This window comes from Choloepus didactylus, chromosome 6 (assembly GCF_015220235.1).
Source record: "Choloepus didactylus isolate mChoDid1 chromosome 6, mChoDid1.pri, whole genome shotgun sequence".
In the NCBI taxonomy this organism is placed as follows: Eukaryota; Metazoa; Chordata; class Mammalia; order Pilosa; family Megalonychidae; genus Choloepus; species Choloepus didactylus.
In genome coordinates, this window is record NC_051312.1 from 87,500,422 (window position 1) to 87,524,975 (window position 24,554).

General features: G+C 40.0%; 1 protein-coding gene across 7 annotated transcripts in view; it reads right to left on the minus strand.

The window, feature by feature from the left end:
* Positions 1 to 24,554, minus strand: part of FAM168A (family with sequence similarity 168 member A) — a 263,583-nt gene that overhangs the window by 233,511 nt on the left and 5,518 nt on the right. For 6 of the 7 annotated variants that reach the window (XM_037840576.1, XM_037840569.1, XM_037840574.1 and 3 more), the window contains exons 2-3: positions 14,950 to 14,996; positions 14,761 to 14,836 (exon numbers count right to left, since the gene is read on the minus strand). The gene's annotated coding sequence lies outside the window, so the exon portion shown is untranslated. The remainder of the gene's footprint in view (positions 1 to 14,760; positions 14,837 to 14,949; positions 14,997 to 24,554) is intronic. The other variant, XM_037840566.1, reaches the window with a different exon arrangement.

The window sequence follows — 24,554 nt, forward strand, 5'->3', positions numbered from 1 at the left end:
TTCTGTCCCTATGAATTTTCTTATTCTAAGAATTTCATATAAATCATACAATATTTGTCCTCTTGTGTCTGGCTGATTTCACTCAACCTGATGTCTTCAAGTTCAACCATGCTGTAGCATGTGCCAGCACTTTAATTCTTTTTTGTGGCTGAATAATATTCCATTGGATGGATATAACACATTTTGTGTATCCATTCATCAGTTGATGGATATTTGGGTTGCTTTCATCTTTTGGCTATTGTGAATAATGCTTCAGTGAATGTTGGTGTACAAATATCTGTCTGACACCCTGCTTTCAGTTCTTTTGGGAATAATCCTAGGAGTGGAATTATCACGTCATATGGAATTCTTTGTTTAACTTTCTAAAGAAATGCCAAACTGTTTTTCACAGTGGCTGTACCACTTTACATTCCACAAACAATGTGCAAGGATTCATATTTGTCTGTATCCTTGCCAACACTTGTTACATTCAGGATTTTTTTTTTTAATAATAGCCATTCTAGTGGGTATGAAGTGGTATCTCGTAGTTTTAATTTGCATTTCCTCATTCACTAATGATGTTGAACATCTTTTCATATACTGATTGGCCATCTGAATATCTTCTTTGGAGAAACGTCTTCTCAAATTCTTGGTCCTGTTTTAATTGGGTTGTTTGTCTTTGCTGTTCAGTTGTAGAATTTCTTTATATATTCTGGGTATTAAACCCTTATCAGATATATAGTTTCCAAGTATATCTCCCATTCTGTAGGTTGTCTTTTTTACTTTCTTGATGTGTCCTTTGATGCACAAAAGCTTTTAATTTTGATGAAGCCCATTTTATCTATTTTTTCTTTTGTTGCTTGTACTTTTGGTGTAAAAAATCTAAAAATCCATCGCCCACTACACAGGTCCTGAAGATGATTCCCTGTTTTCTGGTAAGAATCTTATAGTATTAGCTCTTATATTTAGGTCACTGATTCATTTAGAATTAATGCTTGTGTATGGTGAGAGGTAGGTGTCCACATTCCTTCTCTGCATGTGGATTTCCAGTTGTCCCAGCACCATTTCCCTATTGCACAGACTTGGCACTCTTGATGAAATTCAACTAGCCATAGATGTGTGGATTTATCTTTAGACTCTCAATTCAATTCCATTGGTCTATATAACTATCTCCTTATGCCAGAACCACACTGTTTTTTTTAATTAATTCAATTTTATTGAGATATATTCACATATCATACAATCATCCAAAGTGTACAATCAATTGTTCACAGTATCATCATATAGTTGTGCATTCATCACCCCAATCTATTTTTTGAACATTTTCCTTGTACCAGAAAAAGTGAAAATAAGAATTAAAAAAAAAGTAAAAAAAAACACCCAAATCCCCCCACCCTATTTTTCATTTAGTTTTTTGTCCCCATTTTTCTACTTATCCATCCATACACTGGATAAAGGGACTGCAATCCACAAGACTTTCACCATCACCCTGTCACCCCTTGTAAGCTACATTGCTATATAATCGTTTTCAAGAGTCAAGACTACTGGGTTGCAGTTTGATAGTTTCAGGTATTTACTTCTAGCTATTCCAATGCATTAAAACCTAAAAAGGGTTATCTATATAGTACATAAGAATGCCCACCAGAGTGACCTCTCGGCTCCATTTGGAATCTTTCAGTCACTGAAACTTTATTTCATTTCATTTTGCATCCCTCTTTTGGTCAAGAAGATGTTTTCAATCCTGCGATGTCGGGTCCAGATCCATCCCCGGGAGACATATCCCACATTTCCAGGGAGATTTACACCCCTGGGTGTCAGATCTCATGTAGCGGGGAGCGCAGTGAGTTCACCTGCTGAGTTGGCTTAACTAGAGAGAGAGGGCCACATCTGAGCAACAAAGAGGTACTCAGGAGGAAACTCTTAGGCAAAATTATAAGCAGGTTTAGCCTCTCCTTTGCAGTAACAAGCTTCATAAGGACAAGTCCTGTGATAGATGGTTTGGCACATCAAACCGCTGGTCCTCAATGCAGAACCACACAGTTTTAATTACTGTAGCTTTGTAGTAAGTTTTGAAATCAGGATGTGTGATTCTTCCAACTTTGTTCTTTCTAAATGTTGTTTTGTCTATTCAGGGCCCTTGAAATTCCATATGAATTTGAGGATCAGCTTTTTCAATGTTGGAAAAAAAGGCTGCTGGTATTTTGGTAGGGATTGCTTTGAATTTGTAGATTACTTTAGACACTATTGACATCTTAATAATATTAAGTCTTCCAGTCCATGAACATGGAATGTCTGTCCATTCATTAAGGTCCTCTTTAATTTTTTTCAGCAATGTTTTGTAGTTTTCAGTGTATGAGTCTTTCACCTCCTTGGTTAAATTTATTCCTAGGTGTTTTATTTTTTTAACTGTTATTGTAAACAGACGTGTTTTCTTGGTTTCCTTTGCAGGTTGTTATTGGCATATAGAACCCAACTGACTTCTGCATTTTTATCTTGTATCCCACAACTTTGCTGAATTATTTATTAATTCTAGAAAATTTGTTGTGGATTCTTTGTGATTTTCTATATATAGGATCATGTCATCTGTCAATAGGGAAATTTAAATTATTCCTTTCTAATTTGGGTGCCTTTATTTCTTTCTCTTGCCTGATTGCTCTGGCTAGAACTTCCAGTATGATGTTGAATAAGAGTGGTGACAGCAGGCATCCTTGTATTGTTCCTAATCTTAGGGGGCAAGTTTTCAGTCTTTCACCATTGAATATGAAATGTGGGTTTTTTTCATAAAAGCCTTTTACCATGTTGAGAAAATTCCCTTATATTCTTAGATTTCTGAGGGTTTTATGTGAAATGATGCTGGATTTTGTCAAAGGCCTTTTCTGCCTCAATGGAGATGATCATGTTTTTTGTTCCTTCATTCTCTTAACATTGTGTATTAAATGGTTGATTTTCTTATGTTGAACCACCCTTGCATTCCTGTAATAAATCCCACTTGTTCATGGGGTATAATCATTTAAATACACTGTTGGATTCAGTTTCCAGTATTTTGTTGAGGATTTTTGCATCTGTATTCATAAGCGATAGTGGTCTGTAATTTTCTTTTCTTGTTCTGTCTTTATCTGACTTCAGTGTCATGGTAATGCTGGTCTCATAGGATGAGTTAGGAAGTATTCACTCCTCTCCTAATTTTTTTCACAAAATAAACCTTTATTACAATAAGGGTACAAATTGATTAACTATTTTCTATAAATGATTGGTTCTCAATTGCCACTCTGCATCAGAATCCCATGGAATATTTTCAAAATACATAGTATTTCCATGGAATATTTTTAAATACATATATCTAGGCCCTAATTCAGTCCTTCTAAATCAGAATCTCCAGGAATATGACACAAGCATCTGTATTTTGAGAAAAAACTCAGTGGAAATTTTGATAAACAACTAAGATTGAGAACAATTGCAAGAAGGGACAAATATATATATAAATGAATATCGTATTCTTAGAACCAACCAATGTGTCTGTTTACCCATAGCCCCTCAAGCAAAGGATTTAGTCCTTTTATTTAGCTAATTTGATAGGTATGAAGTGTTATCTCCTAACTGATTCATTCACTGAGAATATTCATTAAAAGCCATCTTTAATGTACATAGTTTAAAAAAATGAAAGCAGAATGATACTAGCAAAAGACTAGAAACAATCTAAATATCCATTTTTTCAGACTGGTCAAATAAATAATTATACTTACACACAATGGAAAACTATGATGCTGTTAAAAAGAATGAAGCAGAACTCTATATATAAATAGGAAAATTCTCAAAGATAAATTTTTAAAAGATAAATCTGAGGTACAGAACAATGTATCCATTATGTTACAGTTATACACGAGAAAGCTCATATATTCATAGACTCTCTCTGGAAGAAAATACCAGAAACTGGTGACACTAGTTCCCTCTGGTTAGGGGACTTGGTTGATTGAGGTTACAGTGATTGAGTGAACGGGTAGATTGACTTTTTATTATACACCCTGTGCTATTTGGATATATTATGTCCCACCAAAAGCCATATTCTTTGATGCAATCTTGCGGGGGCAGATGTATTAGTGTTGATTAGATTGGAATCCTTTGATTGAGTGTTTCCATGGAGATGTGACTCAATCAACTGTAAGTGATACGTTTGATTGGATAATTTCCATGAAGGTGTTACCCCGCCCATTCATTGTGGTTGTTAATTGGATCACTAGAGTCATATAAAGGAATTTGAGTATAGTTTGTTCTTGAGTTAATTTTTGTTTAGGGTGTGAGATAAGGGTCCTCTTTCATTCTTTGGTTATGGATATCCAGTTTTCCATTTGATTCCTTTTTATAATTCCTATTTATTTATTTTGTTCAGATGTTTCTTCATTTCCTTTAGCTCACTGAACATTTAATTTAACACAGTTGATTTAAAGTTTTTAATAGTTCCAATGTATGAATTTCCTCAGGGATGGTTTTGGCAATTTTTTTTCTCTGAATGGGTCATACTTTCCTGTTTCTTTGTGTATTTTGTACTTTTTTGTTGAAAATTGGACACTTCTGAGTATCATGCTGTCACAACTCTGAAGATCTAGTTTTCCTGCTCCTCTGAGATTGCTAGTGTGTTTTGTTTTTGTTGTTGTCAAGGGCTGGAGTTATCAATTTGTGACTTTTCCAAACCATTTTTTGCTTCTAAATGGGGACTGGCATGAGAAAAGAGAAAAAAAGAAAAATAGGTACTGTCTCTTTAAGACTCTTCTGTCACTTTTGCATGGGGGTAGGGGGTTGAAACAATGGCCCTTATAGATGAACATTTGGGTTTTTCCAGTCTTTTGCTATTACAAATAGTGCTACAATAGCCTTGTGAATGTATTTTTTTTCATAGTTTTGCCAGTGTATCGGAGGAATAGAGTCCTAGAAGTTTCTGGGTCAAGAGGTAAATGCATTTGTAATTTTCTAGATATTGCTAAATTCCCTTCCATAGTTGTACCGTTTTACATTCTCATCAAAAATATATTAAAATGCCTATTTCTCCACAGCTACCAAAAGAGTATGTTGACAAACTTTTGGATTTTTGCCAACTTGATGGTTTTTCAGTACAGTTTTAATTTGCATTTCTGTTACAAGCAAGAGTGTACATCTTTTTATAAGTTAAGGGTTATTTGCATTTCTTTCTCTATAATCTCTTCATATTTCTTGCCCATTTTTCTAAAGCATTGTTGCTTTCTTATTTTAACTTTTTACTTTGAAATAAATAGAGATGCAGAGAATTGTAAAAATAGTAGATGGAATCTCCTGTACCCTTCACACAGCTTCCCCCAATGATGACATCTTATATACCATAGAACAATATCAAAAACAGAAAATTGTTATTGGTACCATATTGTCAATTAGACTACAGGCCTTGTTCTCTTTTCACCACGTTTCACATGCACTCATGTATGTGTATATGTATATAGTTCTAAGTAATTTCATCTCTTATATAGATTCATGTAATGGGTGAGGACCATTCAGAGGTTTCAGCAACCCAGACACCAAGAGCCAGCACCTGGCTGTAATCTTGTATTAAACCTGGACATCTCTGGGCCATGGGGCCTTTTTAAAGTCTCCTGAGCATTTTTAAATAGAAATAAACTCTGGCTTCTAAAAATAAACAAACAAAACACCACAACACAATTCAGATACAAAACCATTCACTACCACAAAGGAACTTCCTTGTGCTTCTGCTTTATATTCGCACCTACCCTGCCTTGTCCCCTAGGAACCATCTATTCTCCATCTCTTTAGTTTTGTCATTTTGAAAATTTAGGCTTTTGAGTTTGACTTTTTTCACTAAGAATAATGCCCTTGAGAGCCATCCAAATTGTTACATGTATTGATAGCTTGATGCTTTTGATGGCTGAGTAAGATTCTACCACATAGATGTATAAGTTTGTTTAACCATTTACCTTTTGAAGTACATTGGGTAATTTCCAGTTTTTTGCTATTAGGAATAAAATTAAGCTGCTGTAAACATTTGCGTTTGGGTTTTTGTGTAAACATAAGTGTTTTTTTTTTTAAACAACACAATTTATTATCTTATAGTTCTTGAGGTCAGAAGTCCTCAAAGAGTTACATTTGGTCAGAATCAAAGCATCGGCAGGGAATGCATTCCCTCCCGAGGTTCTCAGGAGAATGTTTCCTGGCCTTTTCAACTTTTAGCTTTGTGCATTCCTTGGCTTATGGCCCCTTCTTCCATCATCAAAGCCAGCGCCAGCAGTGGAACAGCCTCAAATCTCTGTTTCAGTCTTCACCCTGCCTTCTCTCTTATAAGGACTCTTACAAGGACAATGGGCCCACACAGGTAATCCTGGATAATCTCCCCATCTCAAGATCCTTAACTGAATCCCATCTGCAAACTCCCTTTTGTCATATAAAGTTACCTTCACAGGTTCTGTGCAGCCATTGCTCAGTGGGCAGGAGTAGCAATCCCCAACCCAGACCCAGAGGCCTTGGTGGTGTCAGTGAGTGTGACAATGACAATGGTGGGGGGACAGAGCTAGAGACAGGCCTGTCATCTAGTCAGTGATAAGGAACAGAATCTTGTCAGTCAGTGAAAGCCATTCAAGACATTCTCTGAAATGCTAGGGGGCCACTATCTGGAGTTTGAACAGTCTACAATACAACAGTGTTCCATGACACTCTCTGGTGGCACTCTCTAGGGAAATATAAATTACACTTGTAAATTAAATTATGAGGAGAAAAGACGCCAGTGCCACCTAAACATAAGTTTTTATTTCTATGGGATGCATGCCCAAGAGTGTGATTGCTGGGTCATATGGTAAGTGCATGTTTAGTTTTATAAGAAACTGCCAAACTGTTCTCCAGAGTGGCTGTACCATTTTATTTTCCCATCAGCAATGTATGAGTGATACAGTTTCTCAGCATCCTCACCAGCATTTGGTATTATCACTTTTATTTGTTAATTTTAGCTATTCTAATAGGTATGTAGTGATATCTCATTGTGGTTTTAAGGGTTGTTTTTCTTTTTCCTCTATTTGTAGAAAGTAGTTATTTATTTAGTGAGTAATCATCCTTTATCTGTCAAAACTGATTTCAAAGAAGATAAGCAATCTGTGCTCCTAGACCAAATCCACCCCTTCCAAGTTCTCATGTTTCCTTAGAGGCATTTTCTCTTTTCCATGAGTTTCTCTTGGAAAATTCTTATCCTAACAAGGGGAAAAGGAATTTTTCTGCTTCTCACCCAAAACAGCCTGGGAAGCTGTTTTCTGGACAGGCTATGAATGGATGATGTTGGAGGGTGGGTGGAGGAGAAGAGGCCAGTGCCTCTGAGGCCACTCCCAGAACTAGGACAAGGTATATGTGCGTGGCCTGCTCTCTGGGGGAAAGGGGGGCAGTGGTGTTGTGGCGGATGCAGTGGTGTCCACTAAGGATGGGAGGGGCCTCCCCAAATACTTTGTTCTACTCAAGACCCCAGATCCTTTGTACAACCCTATGGTGGAGTAAGACCAGGATGTGAGTTCTGAGTTGGACTTAACCTGGTAATATGTCATTTCTTACACTTTTAAGTTTGTGGAGTAAAATTCTTATCTACTATATAATCAATAGAATAAATAAAACTGACAACAGCTAAAGTGCACACAGTGAAATTTCCTATTGGTGAAAAATGGATGGGAAGAATGAAATAAATCTTCTTGACAAGATTTAGATCTTAAAAATTTGTCCCAGGAAAAGTGGACTTGATAGAAATAATGTCCACCAAAGATAGCTTACAGTGGCAGAATCTATAATTATTAAACTGTGATATGGATTTTTAAAACTGTCTTGATGAATCATATAGTAATTATAGAATTTATATGGAAAATTATTTTCCAGATGAAGATAACAGCAGTTTAATTTAGGTAAAGTGGACAAATTGGAAATAGATTTAATAGGCTATGTAAATAAATCAAAGGTATGGAATTGACCTAATGGCATTTGTTCTGGGAAATAGTTTCAATCTGAAAAGTGGTTGATATTGATATAATTCCAAGTAAAAGTCCATATTCATAAACACAAGACAAAAGTATCCATAGGGTCAAAACAGGGGTCCAAATATCCTGACCCTTTGCTAAAGCTCTTTAGAGAGAAAACAGAATATTCCCATTCTAGGCTGCTTACAGTTAAACTGTTAAGGAAGCTTTGTCTGTTTAGGTCACCCAGGGTCTTATTTGCAGCAGTTGAACCTAGACCATCACTAATACAAAACTGTCCCTCTGCCCGTGAGACATTTCTCAAGCACTACCACATACCCCACCCCTTCACCTGGTTATCTCCCACTCATCCTCCAGGACTTACCCCACGTATCTCCGTCTCTGAGAAGCCTCCTTTTCCTGGGAGGGAAAAGCCCTTGCTTTTTCCTGTGCAGCAGCACTGGTCACACTGAGCACTCACTGACCATGTCCTCGTCTGCCTCCTTGAGCAGATAATGAGCTCTTTGAGGGCAGGACCCCAGGGACCCCTCAGTGTCCAGCATGGTGTGGGCTGGGTAGGGAGAGTCAGTGACTGTTTACGGAATAATTTGAATGAGTTAGGAAACAACTTCTCACTCCTTTGGGCCTTGGTGAACTTGGAGGGCCTTGGCGAAGTGGACCTCCTGCACCCGTGGGGTCTTCAGGGACCTTGAGATGAGGAATCAAAGGACCCTTAGAGAATTCCTATGTTAGGCCCACAACCAACCCAGAAGAGAAAGATCTCTCAAGGAGACTTTCAGGGAAACTTCAGGTATTCATAGTTGCAAACAACAAAAACCAATGTATCAAACAAAGACTACTGGGAATACCACATGAGAATATGTTCAACATCATTAGTCATCAGGGAAATGCAAATCAAAACCACAAAGAGATGCCACTTCACGCACATGAGGATGGCTAAAATAAAAAGAGAAAAAAGTAATAACAAGTGTTGAAGAGGATCTGGAGAAATTGGAACCCTCATACATTGCTGGTGGGAATGAAAACTGGTGCAGTGGCTTTAGAAAATAGTCTGGCAGTTCCTCAAAAGGTTAAACATAGAGTTATAATATGACCCAGCAATCTCACTCCTAGGTAAATACCCAAGAGAAATGTAAACATATGTCCACACAAAAACCTGTACATGAATGTTCATAGCAGCATTATTCATAATAGTCAAAAACTGGAAAAAAAACAAATATCCATCCACTGATGAATGAAGAAATAAAATGTGGTATTTCCATTCAATGGAATATTATTCATCAATAAAAAGAAATAAAGGGCTGATATGCATGATACAACATGGATGAACCTTGAAAACATTACTCTAAGGATAAGAAGCCAGTAACAAAACACTGCATATTGTATGATTCCATTTATATGAAATCTCCAGAGGAGGAAAACCTACAAAGACTGAAAGCAGATTAGGGCTGGGGGGAGACCAGATCAGGGGGAAATGGAGAGTGACTACCAATGGATAAGTAGCCATCTTTTTGGGGGTGATGAAAATGTTCTAAAATTGATCATGCTGATGGTTGCACAGCTCTGTGAATTTTCTAAAAACCACTGAATTGTGTGCTTTAAATGGATGAATTATATGGTATATGAATTACATCTCAATAAACCGGGTATATTAAAAAAAAAAAAAAAAAGCTACTGGGGAGCTCACAGAATCAACAAGAGCCCTGGAAAACCAGGTTAGGAGCCAGGAATATTAATTACCCTAAATTATGACAACACTGGGAACATCACCCCAGATCATGACAAAACTTGACTAGGGAGAACCCCATGGTTGCCACATCAAGCATTTGCTGCAGCAACTTTTTTTTTTTTTAATGAAGCAGGTCCTCTTTTTTATATCAACTTTATTGACATATAATTTACATGTAATAAATTACACCCATTTAAAATGCATAATTTGATGAATTTTGACAATTGAATATTCCCTGTATAACCACTACTAGAATCCTGATATAAAACATTTTTATCACCCCAAAAAGTTTCCTTGTGCCCCTTTTACAGGGAGTCCGCCCTGCATCCCAAGTCCCAGGCAACCACTGATCTGCTTCCTGTCCACTTCCAAGTCTGGTTCTCCAACCTTCCCATCAATTCATGAGCCTCCCAAAACCTTTCCAATAACTTCCCTTTCTGTTTAAATGAGCTAGAGCATCCTTACTAATAAAATAAGGAGAGCAAGTAAGGAAGAGGGAGGAGAAAAGTAACTCACAGAAAACGTATCTACTCTGAATCCATTTATAAAGAGTTCAAAAACCGAAGAAAACAACTGATACGTTAGTTAGGGATGCATTTACATTTGGTAAAGCCATGAAGAAAACCAAAGCCATCTATGTAATATCCTGGATAAGGATTTATCAAATAGTCACTGCCTCTCTCTCTGCTATGAAGGATATATATTTCTCCATTCCATTGATGTTGGTTTTGGATATGTGAATTGCTTTGCCCAATAGAATGTTAATAGATAGGACTTGAGCAGTGGCCTTAAACTACTTGTGCAGTTTGGCTTGGCGCTCACTCTTCAATGAGCTACCAAGAGAAGAACACGCCCCAGGTAGCCTCTGATTCAAGGAGGATGGGAGTCACGTGGAGCTAAGCCAGCCAACCCACAGCCAGAGGCAGGGCCACCTGCCAGCCCAGCCCAGATGGGCTTCACAGTGAATAATGCTCTATTTTTTCAAACTGAGTGGTGGGTTCACAAGTGATCATTACATCGTTACACACATCAACGTACACATCCATTATGTATGTACATTCTGTTATTTATAAATTTTTTCACAGTAAAAAAAAGTGAGGGAGGAGTCTAGGGCATGGCACACAACAAACTTATGTGCTGAACAGAAGGTGTTTTGGGAGCAGGTGGGCAGATTTAAAGGGCCGGTGCAGGATGGGGATGGTAGGAGGTGGAGAGAGTGGGGTATAAAGATGGATACATCCAAAATCCTAATAGTGGTTGGATCTGGGTGGTGGAATATTAGGAGATTTTCTCTTTCTCTTCATCCTTTCCTGGATTTCCCAGATTTTCTAAAATTACCATATATGACTTTTGTAATCGGAGATAAGAACAAAAACTGTTATGGCAGACAATGTTGGCCACTTGCCTACAGGCATTCTCCCCTTCTCTCCTGCTGACATCATAAATCACAGCTGGTCCAAGCCAGCCATGGTAATAGGCCCTTCCCCTTTGGTGGCTGTAGTGGTGCCTGTGCACCCCAATTCTCACCAATGAGATGAAAGGAGAAGTCTGCTGGTAGGGGTTGGTGGCAGGACCATAAGAAAGATTTCCCTCCCTGTTAAAAAATCAAAAGAGAGACCTAGAGACAATGTGGGAAGTTCTCTTGATATTCTCTCCCAGATTTTGGATGTTGGCGTGATATGTGGATCTGCAGCAACCTTGAGGGAAGATGTTACCAAAGAGAGTGGCTGAGGGAGAGATGGCAGGGTCCTGGATGACAGGTGAAGGCACCGAGTCAACCCAAGGACTGCTTTACTGACTTCCTGTTAAGTGAGATTATGAAATTCCTTTGGTGAAATCACTTTCAGTCATGTGGATTGTCACTTACAGCCAAAAACATCCTAATTGACGCAATCTTTTTTTTAAGTTGTGAGGAGAGACATTTCTGAATGGCCTCAGAGGGCTCATTTCATCTGCCCAGACAGCCAGCTCAGCATGTCTGAATTAGCTCAAACTCCAGGGGCTCCCCCTTTCTAACTAGTTGCTTCCTCCACAAGAGAGCTTCCAATTTGACATGGTCAAATAGACGTTCCCTGCTCCTGCCCACCCTATTTAAAAGTTCCTTTTTCTATTATTCATGTTAGCAAAATATGTTACTCTCCATTTAAGTATTATCAGAACAGGGCCTTTTCATACTGGGACTCTGGTCACGGTGCTGTAGGGTAATGAAAGTTTCATGGATTGTTTGTGCTCTTCCCTGCTTGTAAGTTTCCCCCTATTATACCCTATTTTATATCTGTCCCATTAAGTGGTAGCTAATTGCATGTACATGGCAAAGTGTTATGCAAAGAAGAAACCCTGAGACAGTGACAGCAGAGTAGAAATAAACTAGAACTGACCAATGTCAATATTTACTAATTGCAACTGGCTCTGTGCTCTCAACCAGACATGCTCTGCCTGCAGCCCCAGCAGTGCCATCTACTCACAGAGTCCTCCCCTGCAGGTCCACTTCCCTTGGCCCTTCATCTACCAGGTCTCATCTCAAGAAATCACCAGTCCTTCTCACTTCCCCAAAGAGTGAGCTTTCAAAAACTAAATCACATCGATCACACTCACTATGAATTCACTCCTGTCATTTTTTCAGTGCGTGTCCACACTGGGGGGTCACAGCCCGTGAAGTCTAGGAAACCCTTGGCCAAGCCCTTGATCCCACATACCACACCTCCTCCCTCCAGGACCGGAGAGAAATGGGAAACTCTAGAGACTCTGGGCTTTAGGGCTTCAGCCATATGGGCCTGCCTGGGATTCTCCCAAATACCGTGTTGTGAGAATGTCAAAGCCACGATCTCTAACAGCTGAGTGTTCTTTGGGAGGAAACTTCAGCCACTGTCATGCTTTGTGGGTGGAGAGACCCTGTAGTTAACACGTCAGTTGACCTGATGGGGTGGGGTGGGGAGATGAGCTGAGCTAGGCTGAGGACTCCCCACCCTAGCTCTTCTCTTCCCCCTGAGGGACACCTACTAGCCATGGGTGGTAACTTTATAGGTGCTACCCCAGCAGGAGACTCAGTTGGAGGGGGTTCTTTCAAATGCCAGCCCAGAACAGAGACTAATTTATCTAGGTCTCCACCTTGGCTAGAGCGTTGGAAAGTCCTCTCCTGACTAGGGTGCAGCAACCAAACATGGCCACAAGGGGGCAGTGACGCCTCTCACTGGCTAAGGAGTTTGAGTTCAATCAGGAAGAGCTCAAGCAGTTTTTGTCCTGCAGAAGGGCCACATGGAGGTCTCTGGGTGTCCAGGGGAAGGCAAATAACTTGACCTGCCTTTAAAATTACGTTCTTTAATTGTATTTATTGCAGATGAAGGAAACTTTTCCGTTAATAAAGCTGTACTCTTTGTGGGTAACATCCAGGAGGGAGTGTGAAGGGAGCTAGTGGTGTTTATTGATCTGGGTGCTTGTTACACAAGCCTGTTCACTTTGTGAAAATTCATCAAACTATACTATTATTATTGGTGTGTTTTAGGTATATTATGCTTCAGGAAAAGTTTATAAAAAGCCATGGATAATGATGCGTCACTTAAAAATTCTACACATGTTCAAAATAAGATTTATTTTATGCAATGAATGTGGCATGAAAATCTTTGAGGAGAATTAATAGGTAATAAGTTCACAAAGGACAAAATTCAAATGATACAAAAGGGTGCAGGAAACTCTCCCTCCCCATCCTGTTCTTCACTCAGTTCCCTCCGGTAACAGTTATCTATTAGTGTGTAATAAACCAGTGATTCTGTGGATCAGTAATTTAGACTGGGTTTAGCTGGGCAGTGCTTCTGTTGTTCTTACCTGGGGCAAACATGCTGCTTCAGTCCTCTGGCAGATCAACTGGAGCCACCTGGTCTAAGATAGCCCTATTCACGGGTATGGATGCTGGCTGTTAGTGGGGCCTTTTTTTCCCTGTGGTCTCTCACCCTCACAGAGGCTAGCTCAGACTTCCTTATAAGGCGGCCTCGGGGCAGCAAGAGAGCAAGGGTGGAAGCTGAAAGCCTCTTAAGACCTAGGCCCAGAACTCTGACGACATCATCCGCTAGATGCGTTACTAAGGTAACAAAAACTTGTGAATATTGTTATTCACAAACAATATTGCCTGACTAGGCAATGTTGATTACTCTCAATCAGAATTTCATTATGGAGTCTTGCCACCACACATAACTGATATTATCTAGTTGGGGTTCCAACAGGTGACATCTCTTTCTTTTTTAGCAGGGTTTTTGTCATCACTTTCTTGGTCCCCAAGCCCAGAATTGTCCAAGAACTCTGGAGCCTTACTCAATTCAAAGAGGACAGTCCTGCTTCCAAATCCCACCACATCTAAGGTGCCCTTGACCATGGCTGGTGCAATATTCATGCTGGTCCAGATCCCTGAACAGGCCACAGGGGCTCTTCAGGGAGGTCAGGCCCTCCTGTTGGCTTTTACCCCAGCCAGATGGGCAGGATCCTTGTGTGTTCAAGGCTAGGTTCCTTTGGGATCCATTCTCGTGTTCAGTCACTGTTCTTAAGACACAAAAATATATTCTCAGTAGGGAGGTGGGAGAGGCAGAGCTCCAACTTCAGCCAGCCATAGCAGAATTGAGGTGTGTTTTTCCAATATTCCTCAAGGGGAGGGACTTTGGGGCCCTTGGTGTCTTTTCCTGATGGGAGACCTCAGTTAGTACCACCTCAGTTAACCAAGATACTGAAACAGCATGCTCTTAATGCATCTAGGAGGTTCCTTGACTGGTATGCAAATATTTCTACTTCCTCAAGGACCAGATCAATGGGTATTAAGAGGGGAGGTGTTTTTCAAGCCACAAGAGGCCTGTATTACCCTTCACCCAGAAAACTGGTATCTATTCACCCTACTTGATATAACCAAAGGAGCCATTCACATGACTCCTTTCTGAATAAACTACTCCCAGGAACCTTGCTGTCTCAAATCACATGGAGCAGCAAGGCCAACATCAACTTTTTAAAAAGCAATGTGTTAACTATTGCCTTAGTCCTCCCGGCAGTCCTTCCTTCCCTCCTACCCCTTCTTTGGAAAATAGAACCTACCCACTGGTCAGGAGATGGGCACATGACAGAAGCTGGGCCAATCAGAATCCTTCCCTGGGATTTTTTCCTCCTGGAACTGGAAGGTAGGAGAGAATGAAGAAGATACATAAAGGTCAGGGGCAGAGAGAAAGAACATACTTTTTGCTTAAGCTAGACCCAGCTTTCTGTTATGTGCAACCTGAAACTTACCTAATAGAGGCTGCTTCTGAAAGTTCCTCCTGATCAGGCAAACTTATCTGTAAAGAGTTGAAATGTATGCCATTTTTACGACTAGAAGACAAGTGTACGTTGGAGTTCATGTCTAAATTATCCACACCCCTACTGCTAAAGCATAAAACTAAAACATAATCTCAAAAATACTTGCTATTGAGCTCCGCCCCAATCAAGATGGAGTGAGAAGTTTTGGAGCTCTATCCCCACCACAGAAGCTTTGAACAACCAGCAAGTACTGAAAGAAACAACTTTCTAAGTGCTCCAGAAAACAATTACAAGATTGCAGTAACAAGGCAAGCAGTGAATCAAGAAAAAGGTCATTTAAAATCAGTACACTGGCCCCTTCCTCATCTCCTTACTGGCTCCATACAGAGCTGGCCACACTCCGATTGAGGATCCCTGGTCCTGGTCCCAGAAGGAACAGATAACCTCATGCACATGCTGGGAGCATGTATGTCTGGCTCAGTTTCTTTCTTGGTGGCATGAAAGACTTGCAGTCTCGGAACTTGCCCTGAATGTAGAAGGTGGTTCACAGAGCTCTCTTACAGATACCTGTGGGACTGCAATCAAATTGTGTTGACTGAAGCAAGGGATTGCTGGCTGTAGTTCATACCGTGCAGTGCCTAGGACTCTGAGGAACCTGTTTCCTAGGGAAGAGGGGACATTTGTATCCACATAAACAGGGGAATTCCTAGGGCAAAATGTACATGCCCAAAACAAGATATATTCACAGAAAGAACAAGGGAGGTCCCTAAACTTTGGCCTGGAGCTAGTCTCTAAACTCACTGTATGGATAAACTCTGAAGGACAGCACTCACAGGTCAATCTCCTAAGACTGGGAAAGGTGTTTTCTTTTTCTTTTCTTTTTTTTTAGTCTTCATTTTATTGAGATATATTCACATACCACGCAGTCATACAAAACAAATCATACATTCGATTGTTCACAGTACTATTACATAGTTGTACATTCACTACCTAAATCAATCCCCGACACCTTCATTAGCACACACACAAAAATAACAAGAATAATAATTAAAGTGAAAAAGAGCAATTGAAGTAAAAAAGAACACTGGGTACCTTTGTCTGTCTGTTTGTTTCCTTCCCCTATTTTTCTACTCATCCAACCATAAACTAGACAAAGTGGAGTGCGGTCCTTATGGCTTTCCCAATCCCATTGCCACCCCTCATAAGCTATGTTTTTATACAATTGTCTTCGAGATTCATGGGTTCTGGGTTGTAGTTTGATAGTTTCAGGTATCCACCACCAGCTACCCCAATTCTTTAGAACCTAAAAAGGGTTGTCTAAATTGTGCGTAACAGTGCCCACCAGAGTGACCTCTCGGCTCCTTTTGGAATCTCTCTGCCACTGAAGCTTATTTCATTTCCTTTCACATCCCCCTTTTGGTCAAGAAGATGTTCTCTGTCCCAAGATGCTAGGTCTACATTCCTCCCTGGGAGTCATATTCCACATTGCCAGGGAGATTCACTCCCCTGGGTGTCTGATCCCATGTAGTGGGGAGGGCAGTGATTTCACCCTTCAAGTTGACTTAGCTAGAGAGACAGGGCCACATCTGAGCAACAAAGAGGCATTTGAGAGGAGGCTCTTAGGCACAATTATAGGGAGGCCTAGCCTCTCCTTTGCAGCAACAGTCTTCCCAAGGGCAAATCCTTCTTTTTTTTTTGCTAGCTCCTGGCATTGAAGGAAAGCTCTGTCATAACACTAGCTGGATACAACCTTAAGGAACAAAGTCTAAATTCCAGCAGTAATACACTAAAATATAAAAATGTCCAGGTTTCAACAAAAAGACACAAAATATACAAAGAAATAGGAAATGATGGCCCAGGCAAAGGAGAAGATTAACATTAGATACCATCAATGAGGAGGATCAGACCTGGGACATACCAGACAAAGACTTTTTAAAAATGGTCCTAAATATGCTCAAAGGGTAAAGGAAAACATGGACAAAGAACTAAAGGAAATCAGGAAAATGATAGACAAACACAGAGACTATCAAGAGAGATGGAAATTATAAAAATGAACCAAACAGAGCTGAAGACTACAGTAACAGAAATTAAAAATTCCTTAGAGGGGTTCAACAGCAGATTGGAGCTGGCAGAATAAAGAATCAGTGAACTTGAAGAAAAGACAATTGGAATCATCCAGTATGAAGAGCAGAAAGAAGAAAGAATGAAGAAAAGTGAACAGAGCCTGAGGAACCTGTGGGACACCATCAAGTGTACCAGTATATGTATTGTGGGAGTCCCAGGAGGAAAAGAAAGAGAGAAAGGAGCAGAAGAAATATGCAAAGAAATAATGGCTGAAAACTTCCCATATTTAATGACAAACATGAATATAAACATGAAAGATGCTCAACGAACTCCAAACAAGATAACCAAACACATCTCCACTATGCCATGTTATAATCAAACTGTCAAATGCCAAAGATAAAGAGAGAATTCTGAAAGTCACAAGAGAGATGCAACATGTCACGTACAAGGGAGCCTTGATAAGATATAGTGCCGATTTCTCATTGGAAACCATGGAGACTAGAAGGCAGTGGGAAGATGTATTTTAAAGTACTGAAAGCAAAAATTGCCAACCAAAAATTCTATGTCCCTCAAAACTATCTTTCAAAATGAGGGACAGTTTAAGACATTCCAAGACTAATAAAAGCTGAGACTGGCCCTACCAGAGATGCTAAAGGGAGTATGAAAAGAAAGGATACTAGACAATTGACTAAAGCCACATGAAGAAATAAAGATATCTGGTAAAGAAAATGGCTGGGGTAAATATAAATGCCAGTACTATTGTATTTTTTGGTTTGTAACTCCACTTTCTACTTCCTACAGGATCTAAAAGGCAAATGTATAAAATATAAAGATAAATCAATGGTTTTGGACTCATAATGTACTAATGTATACTTTGTGACAAGAACTACATAGAAGTGGGGGGACAGAGGTGTATAAGAACATAGTTCATATATATTATTGAAGTTCAGTTGGTATCAAAGCAAATGAGATAGTTATAGAGTTAGGATGTTAAATTCAAGGCCAAAGGTAATCAAAAAGAAAATATCAGAGAATATGCAAGTTTACAGCGATAGAAATTAGAGCCCAGGTTGCCAGGGGTGGGGGATAAGTGCAAAGGGGAATTAATGCAAAATGAGTGTGGGGTTTCTATTTGTGGTAGAAGGAAAGTTCTAGTAATGGATGATTATGAGCATATGGCAACATGGTTAATTAGATTAAGCCCACTGAATGCTATGCTTGGGAGGGGCTGGGATGGAAAGAATGATGTTATATATATTTTTCCAGAATTAAAAAGAGAAACTAAAGAGATAACGATAATTAAATGCAATATATGATCTGGATGGGATCTGGGATCTGAGAATGGAGGAGAAAAGGCTCCAAAGGGCATTACTGAAACATAAAAAATTGGCATATAGACTGTAAGCTTTATACCAAGGTTAAATTTCTTGAACATGGTAACTGTACGTGAGGCAATTACATAAGAGAATATCCTTTTTTGTCAGAAACGTACATGAAAGTATTATATGCTCAAGGAGTATGGTATGTGCAACCTGCACTCAAATATTTAGAAAACAGGGAGTAGGGGAGGGAGAGAGAGAGGATAGATTTGCAAAGGTGACAAAATGTTAAAATTGGTGGACCTGGGTATCTAGAGGGAGGGAATATGTTGGAGTTCTCTATATGGGGTTTGAATTATTTTTGCAACTGTCCTGTAAGTTTGAAATTATTTCAAAATAAAAAATTAAAAAAAACTTGCTGCTGGAGAGGACATTGCTATGTGATGGGAAAGCCAAGAAATCCAAGGATTGACAGCCACCTAGAACGCTTCCAACCCCAGGAGGAAGCAAGCCTTCTAGGCTGTGAAACCAGCTGGAGAATCTCCCAATCCAGAGACTGCTCTTTATTTTATATATATATATATATATATATACACACACACACACACACACACACACACACACACACACACACACACACACACACACACACACATATATATGCCACACTGAGGAGGACACACTCCCACCAATACTGGCCACAGTAGAAAATAAATTGGACTTTATTTCAGACTTCAGGTGGAATCCAGAGTAAGCATTACCAGCAAAGAAGAATCTGGTTTCAGAGATAACCTCTCTAGGGAGGTGAGATGGTACTGCTCATGAAACTGGCCTATGACCATTATGCAGCCACTCCATTACTCCAGCATCATGGACAGACAAAAGCATATCTGGCTAGTTTTAATATCATGCATCATTGGTGTGTGCACTCCTGAGTCAACTGGCTATGACTCTGGAGCTGCCTTTCCACGGATCCAGAATAGTGGACAGCTTTTTCTGTGATTTCTCTTTGGTGATCAAACTCACCTGCATGGATCCTCGTTCTCTGGAAACATTAACAAATGCTGACATTGGGGTCTTGGCTACCATCTGCTTCATTCTCTTGCTAATCCCCTACGTCTATATTCTACTAAACATCCACCTTCACTCTAAGAACAGGGCATCAAAGGCACTCTCTTCCTGCACTTCCCCCATCTCAGTAGTGGTGTGTTCTTTGGGCCCTGCATCTTCATCTCTCTGTTGCCATTCACCATTACTTGGGTGGACAAGTTTCTTGCTGTGTTTTATACAGTTATAATATCTCTCCTGAATCCAGCCATTTACATACTGAGATATAAAGAGATTAAAAATGCTATAAAGATTCTGAGATGCAGGAAGAGCCCACATGCAATGACTGCAAAGAGGCCTTCTGGAGCTAAGAGCAGCCTCCAGCCAGCAAGGAAACAGGCATCTTAGTCCTACAACCACAAGGAACTGCGATCTGCCAATAAACAATGAACCATTTGTATTTCCTCTTCGGAAAAACTGCCTTTTCATTTCTTTTGCCCATTTTATAATTGGGCTGTTGGTACTATTGTTGTTGAGTTGTAGGATTTCTTTATATATGCAAGGTATCAGTCTCTTATCAGATACATAGTTTCCAAATGTTTTCTCCCATTGAGTTGGCTCCCTCTTCACCTTTTTGACAAAGTCTTTTGAGGCACAAAAGTTTTGATTTTGAGGAGTTCCCATGTATTTTTTCTTTTGTTGCTTATGCTTTGGGTGTAAGGTCTAAGAAGCTACCTCTTATTACTAGGTCTTGAAGTTGTTTCCCCATATTATTTTCTAAGAGTTTTATACAGGGTGTGAAGAGCTTTATACAGGGTGTGAAGTAGGGTTCCTCTTTCCTTTTTTTTGGTTATGGATATCCAGTTCTCCTGGCCCCTTTTGTTGAAGAGACTGTTCTGTCCCAGTTCAGTGGATTTGCGGACCTTATCAAAAATAAGTCAACCATAGATCTGGGGGTCTATTTCCAAACTCTAGATTCAATTCCATTGATCAATATGTCTATCTTTGTGCCAATACCATGCTGTTTTGGCCACTGTGGCTTCATAGTAGGTTTTGAAGTCTGGGAGTGTAAGTCCTCCCACTTCATTTTTCTTTTAGGATATTTTTGGCAATTCAAGGTCCCTTTCCCTTCCAAATAAATTTGATAACTAGCTTTTCCAAGTCTGCAAAGTAGATTGTTGGAATTTTGATTGGAATTGCATTGAATCTGTAGATCAGTTTGGGTAGAATTGACATTGTAACAACTTTTAGCCTTCTTATCCATGAGCACGGAATATCTTTCCACCTCTTTAGGTTCTTTTCTATTTCTTTTAGTAAAGTTTGAGCTTTACTGGCTTGACATTCCATCAGTTTTAGGGACCCAGGCTCCTACTCTCTTGCTGTTCTACCATCCTTATCATATAGCTTTCCTTTCATGATCTAAGATGGCTGCTCAAACTCCAGCCATAATGGCTGCCTTCAACCAACAGAATGGTGAAAAGGATAAAGGTTGTCCCTTCCTGAAGGACATTTCTTGCAGCTGTACAGGACACTTCTGTCTTTATCTGATTTTCCAGAACTTATTTACATGGCCACACTAAGCTGGAAGATAGGCTGGGAGGTGTGATCTTTGTTCCAAGTGGCCATGTGCCCATATATAAATTGAAGGTTTTACTGAAGAGAAGAATGAATATTGGGGGTAAACCAGCAGTTGCTTTCTCAGATAGCATGTAGCTCTGATTAGAGTGACTTTCTATTTAATCCTGATTTGGGGAGAGCAAGTCTTCTCCTCTGTTCTTATTTTTCATATTTTCCTTGGCAATTCTTTATAGAAAAAAAATTTGTAGAGATTCTAGCTAGAGTTACTGTTCTCGTTTGCTAATGCTGCCGTTATGCAAATACCAGAAATGGATTGGCTTTTATAAAGGGGGTTTATACAGTTACAAATTTACAGTCCTAAGGCTATAAAAGTGTCTAAACTAAGGCATCACCAGGAAGATACCTTCATTGAAGAACAGCTGATGGTGTCCAGAACACCTCTGTCAGCTGGGAAGGCACATGGCTGGTGTTTGCTCTTCCTTGGCTCCCAGGTTGTGTTTCAAAATGGCTTTATCTTCTTAGTTAGCATCTCCAAAAGTCCTTCTGTCTGCATCTCCAAGCATCTCTAAGTGACAGCTCTGAAGTACCTCTCCAAAAGTCTCTCTCAGCTGCTCTTGGGGCATTTTGTTCTTTCTTACCTTCTCCAGAGCAAACTCTGGGCTAGCATCTCAAAGCATAAGCAAGCGTCTGGGCCTGTGCCAGTTCTTTTTACAGGACTCCAATAAACTAATCAAGACCTACCTTGAATGGGCGGGGTCAAATCTCCATGGAAACATTCAATCAAGAGGTCACACCCTAATCAAAAAGATTAATTAATCTGCCCCCACAAGATGGCATTAAAGAATATGGCTTTTTCTAAGGGACATGATATATACAAACTGGCACAATTACATTAAATTTATATAGTAATTTGGGAAAATTGACATTTTAATGACTTTATATCTTTCTAGCCAAGAACATGCTATGTCTGTTCTTTTGTTCAAATCTTGTTTTATGTCTTTTAATAAGAATATGTAGTTTTCTCTTTGCAGGTCCTATACTTTTCTTGTTAAATATATTGTTTTAAAAATTGTATTTGCTATTATAAATGTAATTTTCCCCCAATTTTTTTCCTAAGAATAGAAAAAAATATATTGCAACGTTAGCTTCCAAGTTGATGGAGTAGCTTTTGTGAGTGAGTGCCCCTGATGAGATTAAGGAAAGGTATATAAAATACCCTGCCAAAATGATTAAAGGCACTGAAGATCTGCTGAGCCAACCCCCTACAAAATCATGCCTCCCTTCCCCAAAAAGACATATTCAGGTCCTAACCCCTAGTCCTGTAATTGTGAACCATTTGTTAATAGGACCTTTGAAGATGTTATTATAGTTAAAGTGTGGACTCATTTGTGAATAGGATCGTGCCGGTTTGAATGAATTATGTCCCCCAGAAAAAGCCATATTCTTTGATGCAGTCTTGTGGGGCAGACATTTTAGTGATTAGATTGGAATTCTTTGAGTGTTTCCAAGGAGATGTGCCCCACCCAACTGTAGGTGACAACTCTGATGAGATATTTCCATGGAGGCATGGCCCCACCCATTCAGGGTGGGCCTTGATCAGTGGAGCCATATAAATGAGCTGGCAAACAGAAGTAACTCAGTGCAGCTGTGAGTGATGCTTTGAAGAGGAGCTACAGCCAGGAGGGACACTTTGAAGAAAGCACAGGAGCTGCAGATGAGAGACACTCTGAAGACAGCCATTGGAGGTGGACTCTTGCTCTGGAGAAGCTGAGAGAGGACAAATGTCCCAGGTGCAACTAAGAGTGGTATATTTGAGGAACTGCAGCCTAGAGAGGAACGTCCTGTGAGAAAGCCATTTTGAGGCCAGAGCTTTGGAGTAGACACCAGCCACATGCCTTCCCAGGTTTTCCGGACACCATTGGCCATCCTCCAGTCAAGGTACACTTGTTGATGGACACTTTACGGCCTTAAGACTGTAAGTGTGTAACCAAATAAACCCCCTTTTATAAAAGCCAATCCATTTCTGGTGTTTTGCATTCTGGCAGCATTAGCAAACTAGAACAAGGATCTTCAGAGATCCTATTTAGATGAGGCCAAACTGAATCAGGGTGGGCTTTAATCCATATAGCTGAAGTCTTACTAGCAATGGAAATTTGACACAGAAGTAGAAGCAAAAACCAGAAGAGTAGACACAAGGAGAAAGGGATCGCCATGTGGTGGAGGATTGTTGGAATGCTATGGACCCCAGGAGAAAGCAAGCCCTTTAATAGCTTGATATTGGACTTCTAGCCTCCGAAACCATGAGCCAATAAATTCCTGTTGTTTAAGCCAACCAGTGTGTGGTATGTGTCATAGCAGCCCTGGCAAACTAAGACTCAGGCCTAGAGGGTCAAGATTGCAGAAGGGGATCCAAGGAAAAGGGAGCTCACAGTCTACAGCTGCTGTTTATACCTTAATATAAAGTTTTCTTTTTAAAAAAAGTTTTGATTTTTAGGTTTATCTTATATACAGTCACCTTGCCCAATTTTTAAAATTAATTCTTGCAGTTTTTACTTAAGTCTCTTACGTTTACTAGGCATACAATCCTATCAGTAAAAAAAAAAAGTTTTAATTCTTTTTCTCTTAAGTTTATAGTAGCTATTTTATTTTCTTATCTTATTGCGCTTGCTAAATCTTGATGGAAAACTCAGATGATTAGTTGAAGGAGTTGCTAATACTTTGGATAATGGAATCAAGAAATTCACAGAAACATATTGAGCTTCAGTCTCCGGCCAGTTTCTGTGTCCATCCCTGTGTTAATCCTCAAAACAATCATATGAAGTAAGCCTTGCTTTCTCCATTTACAGAGGAGGAAAGAAGACTCAGAGAGGTCAGGGAAGTTGTTCAAAGTCTCATGGAGGGGGGCAGGGATGGGAGTGGCAGGGTGGATGAGGGACCTAGGCCAGAGCTGCCATTGTCTCCTTTTCTCTCCACTGCCCTGCACTGAATTCTGAAAGGAGTTTTAACTTCTCCTAAGGGCACTATCTGCCCAGTCAACTGAGCAATATATGTGAATCTTTAGGGACAGTAAATGACAGCTTTGTCCTTCCTTCCTTCACTCATTCATTCATTCTCTCCACAAACATGCACACAGCACCAAACACTTACTCTGTGCCAGACCCTGCCCTGGGAACTGGGAACATGGGGGCAATGTGGCCCTGTACTATAGGATGGGCTTTGCTTTTTGTGGCAGCAAAAGGAAGCACTTTCCAGGCAGAGAGAACAGCATGCACAAAGGATAGAATGAGGCCATTAGGACTACCAAAGAAGAAGTTTAAGTAGGGAAAAGAAGGAACCCTGGGTAAAGTTGAAGGGATGTGAGTGAGTTCTTTGTCGTATTGGTCCTGCCTGTCTCCACTCATGGTCTGTCCAAGTTGCCAGACATAGGCTTGGTTCTGGGTGGAATCTTGGACAGCGTTCTGCATGGCATGTTATGGCCCAGCTGGCCCTGTAACTGGCTGGGGCTCTGTGGCAGCCTGGGTGCCAAGGAGGGGCCCCATTCTGCCATGAATCTGTCCTGTTGGTGAACCCAGCAGACATTGCAGTTAT